This window comes from Staurois parvus, unplaced genomic scaffold (genome assembly GCF_062004578.1).
Source record: "Staurois parvus isolate SC_StPar_1 unplaced genomic scaffold, SC_StPar_1.0 ptg000706l, whole genome shotgun sequence".
NCBI lineage: Eukaryota > Metazoa > Chordata > Amphibia > Anura > Ranidae > Staurois > Staurois parvus.
Window position 1 is genome coordinate 540,282 of NW_028318502.1, and position 13,000 is coordinate 553,281.

General features: G+C 42.8%; 1 pseudogene; it reads left to right on the forward strand.

Annotated features, from left to right (window-relative positions):
• The first annotated feature begins 5,010 nt into the window (after window positions 1-5,010).
• LOC149445846 (vomeronasal type-2 receptor 26-like) lies at window positions 5,011-6,386 on the forward strand (annotated as a pseudogene).
• Window positions 6,387-13,000: the final 6,614 nt, after the last annotated feature.

Sequence of the window (13,000 nt, forward strand, 5' to 3'; positions counted from 1 at the left end):
TTATGGGATACATATTATATGCAATGGTCTCTTTTTATTTATATTCTGGGTGCATGGGGTGTTCAGTGAAGTGCCTGACCTCAATCCTACCAGTGTAGGGGCTTCTTGGTGCTGTACTGTCTCCTGCTTGGTGGACCAATCGGGAACCCAGTGCTTGGGCTGGTTCATTTATCCACCCCTCTGCTTGGTTTACTGGCATATGGGAGTTGTGTTCGGCATAGGTGTCCTATTTCCTACGAAGGAAGTGACAACACTGGTGCCATTTGATGATGCTGGTGGGTGGACTTCTGTGGGAGTATATATTGGCCAGTCCTGGGCTTCATTTCCTGTTTTTTGGACTACCTTGCATGTCCCTGATGGTGGTAGTGGTGGTGGTAGCAAATCTTCCTAATGTGCAAAGGGATTAACAGTCTGTTCTATATGGTATGTATACATTGTTTCATCTTGTATGTATATCTTAGTACTTGTCCCTAGGGTTTGATAGTTATCAAATATTTTTTATGTTAGATTAGGGATCAAGTTATTATTGTATTGCTGGACTTTGAAGTTGAGCTAAAACCATTGGCATCCCCATTGTGAGCCTTAGATAATTATATTGCTTGTAATTTATTACAGATTATGTACACTGATCAAAAAATTAAAGGAACACTTTAAAAACACATCAGATCTCAATGGGGAAAAATATCATCCTGGATATCTATACTGATATGGACGGGGTAATGTATTAAGAATGTAAGGACACCCCATCAGTTGATGGAAATGAAAATGATTGACCTACAGAGGACTGAATTCAAAGACATCCCGAAAATCAAAATGAAAAAATGATGCAGCAGGCGAGTCCATTTTGCTGACATTTTATTGCAGCAACTCAAAATGGTACTTGGTAGTTTGTATGGCCCCCATGTGCTTGTATACATGTCTGACAACGTCGGGGCATACTCCTAATGAGACATTGGATAGTGTTTTGGGTATTTCTTCCCAGATCTGGACCAGGGCATCACTGAGCACCCGGACAGTCTGAGGTGCAACATGGCAGTGCAGGATGGACCAAAACATGATGTCCCAGAGGTAGTTTATTGGATTTAGATCAGGCAAGTGCGGTATCAGTGGTATCAATTCCTTCATCCTCCAGGAACTGCCTGCATACTCTCACCACATGAGGCCGGGCATTGTCATGCACCAGGAGGAACCCAGGAACCATTGCATCAGCGTAGGGTCTGACAATGGGTCTAAGGATTTCATCCTGATACCTAAAGGCAGTCAGGGTGCCATTATCTAGCTTGTAGAGGTCTGTGCGTCCCTTCATGGATATGCCTCCCCAGACCACGACTGACCAAAATGGCCATGCTGAATGATGTTACAGGCAGCATAATGTACTCCATGGCTCCTCCAGACAATTTCACATCTGTCACATGTGCTCAGGGTGAACCTGCTCTCATCTGTGACAAGCACAGGGCGCAATGGTGGACCTGCCAATTATGGTGTTCAATGGCAAATGCCAAATGAGCTCTATGGTTCTGGGCATTGAGCACAGGGCCCACTAGAGGACTTTGGGCCTTCAGGCCACCCTCATGAAGTCTGTTTCTGATTGTTTGGTCAAAGACATGAGTAGGGAAAAAAATGTCAGTGGTCTCCACCTGTAAAACTATTCCTGTTTTTGTGGTCGTCTCATTATTGCCCATCTAGTGCACCTGTACAAGGGATTTGATCTTGAACCCATGGCTGAGGCAAATCTGACCCTCTTTGCTATTTGTATCACTTAGTTTGTATATCCTCATGAGATATGATGGACTATCACAAAATAATAATAATCATCATATTAATAACAATATCTGATTTCAGATTCCGGTATCTCGATGCTCAGATCCCTGTTTACTTGGCAGCAGAAAAAAGTTTGGATCTTCAATTCATAAATGCTGCTATGAGTGCATCCCATGTCCAGAAGGAGAGATATCCAACATTTCTGGTAAAGTTTGTATTTGTTACTAAGTCACTGTTGGACTGGGCAGAAGTAACCTCAGTACTTAAAGTGTTTGTCAGGGAAAAAAATATGAAGTATGTACCTGTAAAGTGTGCGCATTTCCTCATGTTTTATATATTTAAAGCTACTGCAAGTACAGAAAGATACCTGTTGGTCCTGCTAGAAATGTAGTTAGCTCTTAATACTGTTGTAGACTGACAACACACAGGAGTTTGTGAAATGAAATGGTGTCAGCCCTGCCTAGTTTTATTTTGCTATTGTTACTACTAATACTACTACTAATACTACTACATACAAGAACAAATTACCCCCCTTGGGATTTTAATGCAGCTAATAAAACATCACCACATATATTGATTAAAAATTATATATACTTTATTATACAAATTTTTTTTAAAAAGATTATATCCTAAAACCATTCTAATGGCTCTGATATACTGTTTTAATAATAGAGTCCCTTGCAGGGTTACAACAATACAACATTCCCAAAAGTGGGATGTGACACCATCAATAACAGTCCTATAATCTCCATTTTTATACTGACAAAGCATGAATAAAACAGTTGATATCTCTCTATCTATCCATTCAGTCTTATCTGACCCTTGGCGATTAGATGGACTGTCACTTGTAAGTGACTTTTTCCATGAATTCTCTTAGCAATTATTTTACAGGGTGGGTTGCCAGGTCTTTCCCCAACCCCCACCATACAGGAGATCCTGTGTAGCCAGGGATGAAACTAGGACAATTTAGACAGGAGCCAATTAACCTACCAGCATGTCTTTGGAGTGTGAGAGGAAACTGGAGTACCTGGAGGGTGCCCACGCAAGCACAGGGAGAACATGCAAACTCCATACAGGAGGCGTCATGGTCGGGAATTGAACCCATAACCCATTTACTGCAAGGCAGACGTGCTAACCACTAAGCCACTGTGCCGCCCAAACAGTTGATATACACTACTCAAAAAAAATTAAAGGAAGACATTTTAATCAGAGTATAACATCTAGTCAATGAAACTCCTGGGATATGGATCTGGTCAGGTAAGTAGCAGAGGGGGTTGTTTATCAGTTTCAGCTGCTTTGGTGTTAATGAAAGGCACAACAGGTGCACTAGATGGGCAACAATGAGACAACCCCAAAACAGGAATGGTTTTACAGGTGGAGGTCACTGACATTTTTTTCCCTACTCATCTTTTTCTGACTGTTTTTCACTAGTTTTGCATTTGGCTAGGGTCAGTGTCACTACTTGTAGCATGAGACGATACCTGGACCCTACAGAGGTTGCACAGGCAGTCCAACTCCTCCGGGATGGTACATCAGTACGTGCCATTGCTAGAAGGTTTGCTGCGACTCCAAGCAGTCTCAAGAGCATAGAGGCAATTCCAGGAGACAGGCAGTTAGTCTAAGAGAGCTGGACAAGGCCATAGAAAACTCCTTAACCCATCAGCAGGACCGGTATCTGCTCCTTTGTGCAAGGAGAAACAAGATGAGCACTGCCAGAGCCCTACAAAATGACCTCCAGCAGGCCAATGGTGTGAATGTCTCCGACCAAACAATCAGAAACAAACTTCATGAGGTGGCCTGAGGGTCCCACTTTCTCTAGTGGACCCTGTGATCCTTGCCCAGCACCACATAGCTCAATTGGCATTTGCCATTGAACACCAGAATTGGCAGGTCCGCCACTGGCACCCTGTGCTTTTCACAGATGAGAGTATGTTCACCCTGAGCACATGTGACAGACGTGAAAGGGTCTGGAGAAGCCGTGGAGAATGTTATGCTGCCTGTAAATTGTTCAGCATGACCGTTTTGGTGGTGGATTAGTGATTGTCTGGGAAGGCATATCCATGGGGGGACGCACAGACTCTACAGGCTAGACAATGGCCCCCTGACTGCCATTAGGTATCGGGATGAAATCCTTAGACCCATTGTCATACCCTACACTGGTGCAGTGCGTCCTGGGTTCCTCCTGGTGCACGACAATGCCCAGCCTCATGTGGCAAGAGTATGGATTCAATTCCTGGAGGATGAAGGAATGGATACCACTGAATGCCCCCCATGCTCCCTTGGCCTAAATCCAATATAACACCTATGGGATATCATGTTTTGGTCTTTCTGCCACTGCCAGGTTGCACCTCAGACTGTCCAGGAGCTCAGCAATACCTTGGTCCAGTTCTTGGAGGAAAATCCCCAGGACAACATCTGTTGACATTGTCAGGCATGCATACAAGCACGTGGGGGCCATACAAACTACTGAAGACCATTCTGAGTTGCTGCGATGAAATGTCAGCAAAATGGAATAACCTGTTGCATCATTTTTCACTTTGATTTTCAGGGTGTCTTTGAATTCAGTCCTCTGTAAGTTGATAATTTTCATTTTCATCAAACGATCCTTACATTCCTAACACATTACCCCGTCCATGTCAGTATAGATGTCCAGCAGGATATTTTTCCCCATTGCTATCTGATGTGTTTTCAAAGTCTTCCTTTAATTTTTTTTTCAGCAGTGTAGTGACATAATTAATCTATCCCATCCAGTTCAACCAACAGAAAAAAAAGAAATAAAAATGATCAACAGGTATTTTTTTTTTTGCACTTTGTACAGATATAACAAATGTTTCCAGTTGTGTATTTAACAGACCAAAAGGTAACAAATATGTTCATTATCAGGGTTTTCTGACAATTTAAACTGAATCTCCATTATCACATTTCTGCCTATAACACAGTTCTGGTGCATTCCATATTTTGTCTTTTCACCCTTTATTGTGTCCTTATGGAACCAACAATGTTTTACCACTTCCCAGTAGGCACACTCAATATCTATCTATCTATCTATCTATCTATCTATCTATCTATCTATCTATCTATCTATCTATCTATCTGTCTGTCTGTCTGTCTGTCTGTCTGTCTGTCTGTCTGTCTGTCTGTCTGTCTGTCTGTCTGTCTGTCTGTCTGTCTATCTATCTATCTATCTATCTATCTATCTCTATATTAATTAATTAATCTTTTTAATTTGTTTTCTAAGCTCTGACCCCGATGCTCATTGTATTTGTATTGTTCTTCCTGCAGACAGTGAAAACTGCATAAAATGTCCTGATGAAGAATGGCCAAATGAGAAGAAGGATCGGTGTGTTCCAAGAGTGGTGGAATTTCTCTCCTACACTGATGACACCATTGTTGCCATATTTTCCTCCGTCTCCATCCTCTGTTGTCTTCTGACTGGTTTAATATTGGGGATATTTATACATTACCAGGACACCCCCATTGTTAAAGCCAATAACCGGAACCTGAGCTATCTTCTCCTGGTCTCCATCATGCTGAGCTTCCTCTGTGTCTTCTTGTTCCTCGGCCATCCAGTAGATGTGACCTGCATGCTGCGTGTCACCTCTTTTGGTGTCATCTTCTCAGTTGCCGTCTCTTCTCTACTTGCCAAAAGTATCATGGTGTGTATTGCTTTTAAAGCCACCAAACCTGGGAGTCCCTGGAGGAAATGGATGGGAGCCAAACTGCCCAATTGTATAATTTGTGTCTTCTCACTGGTCCAAGTCATAATCTGTGTCACTTGGTTGTCTATTTCTCCCCCCTTCCAGGATCAGGACACTCACTCTTATCAGGGGAAGATCATCATTCAGTGTAATGAGGGTTCAGTTATCGGCTTCTACTCTGTCCTGGGATATATGGGGCTTCTGGCAGCTGTGAGCTTCATTATAGCTTTTATGGCCAGGACATTACCGGACAGTTTTAATGAGGCCAAGTACATCACCTTCAGCATGCTGGTGTTCTGCAGTGTCTGGATTGCCATGATCCCGGCCTATCTAAGCAGCAGAGGGAAATACATGGTGGCTGTGGAGGTTTTTGCTATAATGGCCTCAAGTTCTGGACTTCTTGGCTGTATATTCTTCCCAAAATGTTACATAATTCTGTTCAGACCTGACCTGAATACAAAAACAGTTATCCGCTAATATGTGGGTTACCAGTCGTTATAGCATTATCTCCATTATCTCCATTATTGTTCAGTTTAGTATTTTGCTAGTACATTGAGAATTAACACTGTTATATACAAACATTTAAATCTCTGGAATGAAGTAAGATGGTGGACAGTAGGCATCATTTTTGCTCTGGCCACCATTGGTATCAGGCACTTTGGGCTTGTTGGAAACCTTGTCCCCTGCTGGGTTTAGTGGTTCCTCCCACCATCCATTACATCACTACATAACAATGTAGTCACTTAGTGAGGAGGAACTACAGTGACCAGAGGGGGGAATGTATTCAAAACATCCTAAAGTGTCAGATACCAGAGACACCCATCACTCTTCAAGAGAGGGAAGATTTCACTCACCACCTTCCAGAAAGATAAATATTATACATGTTCTTTCATAAGCTGACTTTAATGTAGTTTAGTTTGGTGTCAGGGTCACTGTAATTATATTTTATGTAGATGTATTTGTCTATATTAATAAATACATTTTGCTTGGTTTAATGTAAAAATCATTTTTAATATTAGTTAAAGTTGATGAGAGCGTGTTATCAGGAAGATCACATTTAATGTGAAAGGTTTACTTCATTTTAAAGGACATTTTCATTATAGGACCTTGCCAGATCCTGATAGGAAAACTTCTAAAGTAAAAACAGATTCCAGGATTGCTTTGATCAATCAGAGGTTTATTCTCAGAATCAGAATTACAACAACCAAGGAGCTTAATGTAGGACCCATAAGGTGGTATGTCTCCAAGCTCTAAGATCTCCTGGTCAGACATGTCAAAGAAAAAACTAAAAAAGATTAAGAAGTAATCATTAGAATTCAACACATTTTCCTCACTAGATTCAAGTACCCTCTTGTCCATCAGATCAGCACCATAGTTGTCCTGGGCAACCTCCGGCTCCAACACACAGAGCTCCCTGGAGGTTTCTAGGGACAGCTCTGCGGCCTAATATACTATTTCTAGGGAAGATAACATACCCTGTTTAGCGGTCACCCCACCTCATTCAATTCAGAACTTTGTTCAGCTGACACAGGTGTATACACAGCAGCAATATCATACTCATCAATAGACATCATATCAACAGATTAATTTTTAACCCTTTCCTCCCCACTACACAGGGCACTGCACTGAGGCAAGTCCTTTTTCACACAGATGGTGGGTCTCCCAGTTGGGGTCACTCTCATAGCAGTTTGGGCAATCACACAGTCAGTCTTTCACATGACTTTTCCATCAACACTCGGAAGCGTAACAGGTTTTGCCATCTTCATTTGAGTACATTGACCTTCTTCTGCTGCACTTCTACTGGCCAACTCCCCCAGGTGTCCACAGGATGAAATTACAGCAGGCATCTCCCTCTCTTAACCGCTTCCTGTCCACCCTATAGCAGTAATACTGCTACAGGGCAGCATGGGTGCGCAAAAATACGTATATATACATGAATTGAGGCCCGGGGGGCACGTGCGTGTGACCCTGCCGACCCGTGGGTGCCGTGATTCAGTCCCCAAGGGATCAATCATCAGATTTAGGCCAGTGATGTTCGACCTAAAATGGATGATCAATCCCTGGAATAACAGGGATCTTCCTGTACCTGTGTATAGGAAATGATGATATCTTCTCTCTCTGGGTACATTCCGTCCCAGAGAGAGAAGAAAGACACAGTGAGTAAATCAGCACACTTGCACACAGTTAGAACACTTTCAGATCACATTTAACCTTTTGATCGCCCTCCCCCCCCCAGTTAACCCCTTCACTGCCCTGTCAACAGTGTCATAAGTACAGTGTACAGATTTTTTTGCTAATCACTGTATTAGTGTAACCAAAGACTTGAGATAGCATTAGTGTCAGTTAGCATCCCTCCCAGATAGCATCAAATTGCCCGTCAGTACATCATTCATCACATTTAACCCCTTGATTGCCAGGAACATGCTAAAATACACAATAAACCTCCATTGCTAGTATAGTGTCTGAATGGATCAATATCAAGATCAGAACTATACCAGCTTTCCCTGAAGAAGTCACCTGACAACGTGACATAACGTAGGATGCGAGCGTGGTGACGTACTTCCTGCGCTGACGCTATCTTGTTGCACCCAATGTACCCATGTAAGTACACCTTTAGCATGAGGTTTTAATGCTTGATATATTCACATATATTGTGAGTGGGCATTTGGCTGTTCTGAATCTTTGAGAGTTAATTAAATACGGATTTACCCTATGGGAGGTTTCTTTTTATCTTTACCCTACCTGTGATGTGAGTTGGTGGTTTGCTGGAGGGGACCTGGCTATTCCTAGTGAGGGGGCTATCATCAACCTGAACAGGTGTCCATAACGCGAGGGAGCCTCAGCAGAGAGGATTCCTGGCTTTAAATAAAAAAAGCATTTTGGTCCTTTGAGGGTCGCTTCAAGGAGGTGAGGGGGCATTTAGCCACATACGGATTATTTCCATCAGTGGTCATGCACATCCACAATATCACTTGCACATAGAAGTGTTTGGAATATTTTGGTGTATACGCACCTTTTTGGACTTGTTTTTTTCTTGTTTTTATGGACTATCTTATGTGATTTAAGTTGATGTGATTGTATTATTACATTTTTTTGCATTTGTTATACCTTTATGGCACTTGGCACTACTGTGGAAATTTGATCCCACATTTAGGGATCCACTTTATGTCACACTTTAGTATGTATATGGCTTAATTTAGCCATTATCTGTGGCCACGTTTGCATGAAAATATTGATCCCTTTCAGGGATTCACGTTTTTTATTTTTTACTATACTTTTGGTCCCATTTGGACAGTGGGTGTCACTGGTTCCTGGTCTCGATACCAGGTGAGATCACGTTTATCCACTTTAGATCCCAGAGAGTCACACATTAGGATAGGGTCCTCAAAAATGCAGCGTTAGCGGGATCAGCCCTGGCATCTGCCAGTACCTGCGTATAGCCCCTACACTGACCCCCCTCCCCCCTCTTCCCCAGCCAGTGCAGTGTCAATAGACCACTGATAGAGTCACTTGATACATTGCACACAAAACCGCAGTGTTTGCAGAATCAGGCCTGATCTCTGGTAGCACTTACAGGTACATTTTTTTTGTAGCAGTTCGAGCAGGCCCTGACAGCCAGGTGCTCTTTTTCCCGTAAGTCGCACTAGGTACCTATATAGTTAGTGGCCAAAATGTCCAACAAAAGGTACTCTACAGGATTTTGTGCATGTCAGGTGAGAGCGAAGGGGAAAACTCATTGACAAAATCCTCCTCAGAATATGAATCTTTGGACAGCAGCGGCACCCTGACAGATAGCTCAGACGATGGAGAAGAGGTCCCTGCTAAGATCAAGCGTACCCGACCCCATTCCCAATTACTTGATGATTCTAAAATGCAGCAGAGTGCCAGTACTAGTGCCGTTCTACCTTTTGGTGAACTGGAGAGCACCAACAGCCTAGTACATCCTGGTCTTTCACATACCAGCACTGCAGTATCACTTGGTGACGTGGTGAGTTCCATAAGTGCAGTACAAACTGGTGCAGTGGCTAGCATATAGTTGCAAGAAAAAGTATGTGAACCCCTTGGGATTACGTGGAGTTTTGCATGAATTGGGCATAAAATGTACTCTGAACGTCATCTAAGTCACAACAATAGAAGAACACAATCTGCTGAACATAATACTACACAAACATTAGATCGTGCCATGGTTTAATTGCACATAACATGTAAATAATACTCCTTTGGTGTGGACCCTGTATGCATAGATGTTCAAAGGGAGTAGGCTTCCCCAGGATCAATGAGGGTGAAATGGTAGAAAAAAATTGTCGTATTTGAAGATAGATATATAAATGTTGAGATGGTAGAAGGGATTTTTTCTGGAGATCTGAGAATGAGTCACCGGGTGTACCAAGTGACGCAGTTGGGAAAGGTTTGCTGCGATCCAAGGGGACATCCGGGACATGGCCATATTATCCAGGAGATTGGGGTTGTAAAGGATATTGGTCAGTGGAGAACAGTCAGAGACCAATGCAAATTTAGCCTTACATTTCTGCCAAACAGTCAGGAAAAAATGCATGGGACCAAGGAATAGATGACGAAAGGATGAGACGTCCACTGCCAAGGTCGACCAAAGGAGGGAGCAAGGATGGGCTGGAAATAACTGCAAAGATTCAATCTCAGTCCATATGTTGGAGATAATGCGTAGACCATGACATGAGAAAACAAAGATGAGTAGCAAAATAGTAGGTTACTATATCTGGTGCCCCTAAGCCCCCTCTAGAACGCAGAGAGAGTAGTACAGAACGTGCAATTCTATGCCGTTTGTTGTGCCAAATTAAATGCAGAAGGGATTTCTGGAGAGAATTAAGTTTTGATTGGAATGGAGAGGGTTGCAAAGAAATATAGAAGTTTGGGTAACAGTCACTTTTAGTACATTGATGCGTCCAAGGAAAGAAATGGGCAGGGAATCCCAGAATTTCAAAGAGTGGGAAATAGCTATAAATAGGGGGGGGAGATTAGCCTCTTATATGGAGTGGTAGGAGGGAGTAAGGTTAGTACCTAAATATTTTAAAGAGTGGGTGCACCACCGGTAAGGAAAGGACTCTTGAAGAGAAGATAGAACAACGGGTGGAATGTGTAGTGGGAGTGCCTCAGTTTTGGTTGTATTAACTTTGTAACCTGACAGGACCCCGAATTGTCGCAAGGACTTATGTAAAATCGGTAGGGATGTGTGAGGACTCAAGAGTGTGAGGAGGATGTCATCTGCAAACAGGGATAGTTTTTACTCACGGGTATGGGATTGTATCCCACGTATATCTGGATTAGACCTGATGGCAATAGCTAATGGTTCCAAACAGAGAATGAACAATAAAGGAGAGAGTGAACAGCCCTGACGCCTACCATTTGACATCTGGAAGGGGGACGAAAGAAAGGAGGCTAATCTGACCTGCGAGAAGGGGGAAGAATAAAGAACCTTCAAAGCTGCCACAAATGGGCCCCGGAAGCCAAACTTCTCCAAGACCATAAACATATAGGGCCAACTTAGGCGGTCAAAAGCTTTTTGAGCATCTAAACTCAATAATATAGCAGGGATGGAAGACTGGTTAACCAGGTCAACCAGATCAATAGATCTCCTGGTGTTATCCTCAGCATGTCTGGCAGGCACAAAACCTACCTGATCCCTGTGTATGAGCTTGGAGATGAGTCTGGAATGCTTGTTGGCCAAGATCTTAGTGAAGATCTTGTAATCGGAGTTCAATAGGGCAATGGGGCAATAGATGTCTACAATAGAGTGGTCCTTGTCAGGTTTGGGGATAACTGAAATATACGTGCGGGAGAACTCAGCCTGGGGTGTGACACCTTCGAAAAGATCTCGATAAAGAGAGAGGGGATGAGGGGCCAGGATACCAATGAAGGATTTATAGTAGGAATAGGGCAATCCGTCTGGTCACTGAGTTTTGCGGGAGGGGAGAAGTTTAACTGTGTCAAATAATTCCTCAGATGAGATGTCAGCATTAAGGGCAGCAATGTCCGAGGGTGATATTCTCGGTAGCGATAGGGGATCATAAAAACTATCAAAAGATGATTGTGTGAGGGGCGGATGAAGGTCTGGGGTCGAACACTTATAGAGATTCTAATAATATGAGCCAAAAAGGGAGACCATGACATGGGGGTCATAGGTAGGGTGTCCATTCGGTTGGATTAGATGATATGGCATCGTTGAGGCGGATTGTGCTTTAAGCCGATTGACTAAAATACAATGAGGTTTATTAGAAAATTTGCAGAATTTCTGTTTGACCCAAAGGAGGGATTGTGCAGACTTACTGGAATCAAAAACCTTGCTTCGGCCACGAAGAAATGTCACCTTCTGGAGCTCAGAAATGGACGGTTTAGCTAATAGACATCGTTAAGCAAGGGACAGTTGCCGAATTAGCGAAGCCTTGGCACTCGCCGAGGACTTTTTTGGAAATATGGGCTTCCCACAGGGTCGAGGTAGAAGCTACAGAGCCAACATTGTGACTAAAATACATATCAAATCCTCTAGAAAGTTCATCCCTAAGATGTTCCATGGATAGAAAGGTCTCATTGAGGCGCCAGTGACATGTTTTCGACATAACGGTACGGAAGAAAAGGTTCAAAGTTAAAGAGGTGTGATCGGACCATGTAACAGGGTTGATTTAAGAGGCAACCAGGAGAGGAAGCAATGGGGTGTAGATAAAGAAATGATCCAAGCAGGAGAAACTACGATGGGGAGTGGAGTAGAAAGTAAACTGTTTATGGAGAGGGTGTCTAATCTGTCAGGTGTCAAAGAGATGATGCTCCCTTATCAATCTGCAAAAAGATTTTGAAGAGGAGCACTGCTGCTTCGAGAGTGTGGACATGAAAAGAACTTTCCTGTCTTTATGAGGGGAAAGAATTAAATTAAAATCACCCCCAACAATCACATGTGGAGTGGAAAAGGAACCTAAGTTGGCAACTGTTTGGGAAAGAAATTGCAATTGACCCGTATTCGGGGCGTATAAATTCAACAAAACAAGGGGAGTGTCACCAAGCATACATTGCAAAAAAATGAAACAACCTCATTGGAGGAAACTACCCAAAGGGAGCAGTGTGTCCTAATCAGAATTGTCACCCCAGCCTTCCCGGAGGGATCAAAAGCCGAGTAGGCTTGGGAAAAAAATCTTGAGGCAAAACGAAAGGAGCCAGTTGATTTGAAGTGGGTTTCCTGGACAAAAATAATGTCTGCTCCTGAGGATTGAAATGCCCTCAAAGCCATCCAACGTTTTTGGATGGAATTAAAGCCCTTGACATTGTATGATAAAAACCTTAAAGCCATCATAAAATAATAATGGATATAGCATGTGTATCAGAAGAAAAATAAATGAAATTCCATCGATGAAACAGAATAGAAAACATTAAGATAACAGAAAAAATAGAAATTACAGTGGGAGACATAGATATCCATAAGGTTATATACTTGGGAACAATAACTAGACCCAAGTCGTCTAGGCTAATGGCTAGACGAAATCGAGGCAACACGACATCCGACAAATCAGGAAGGT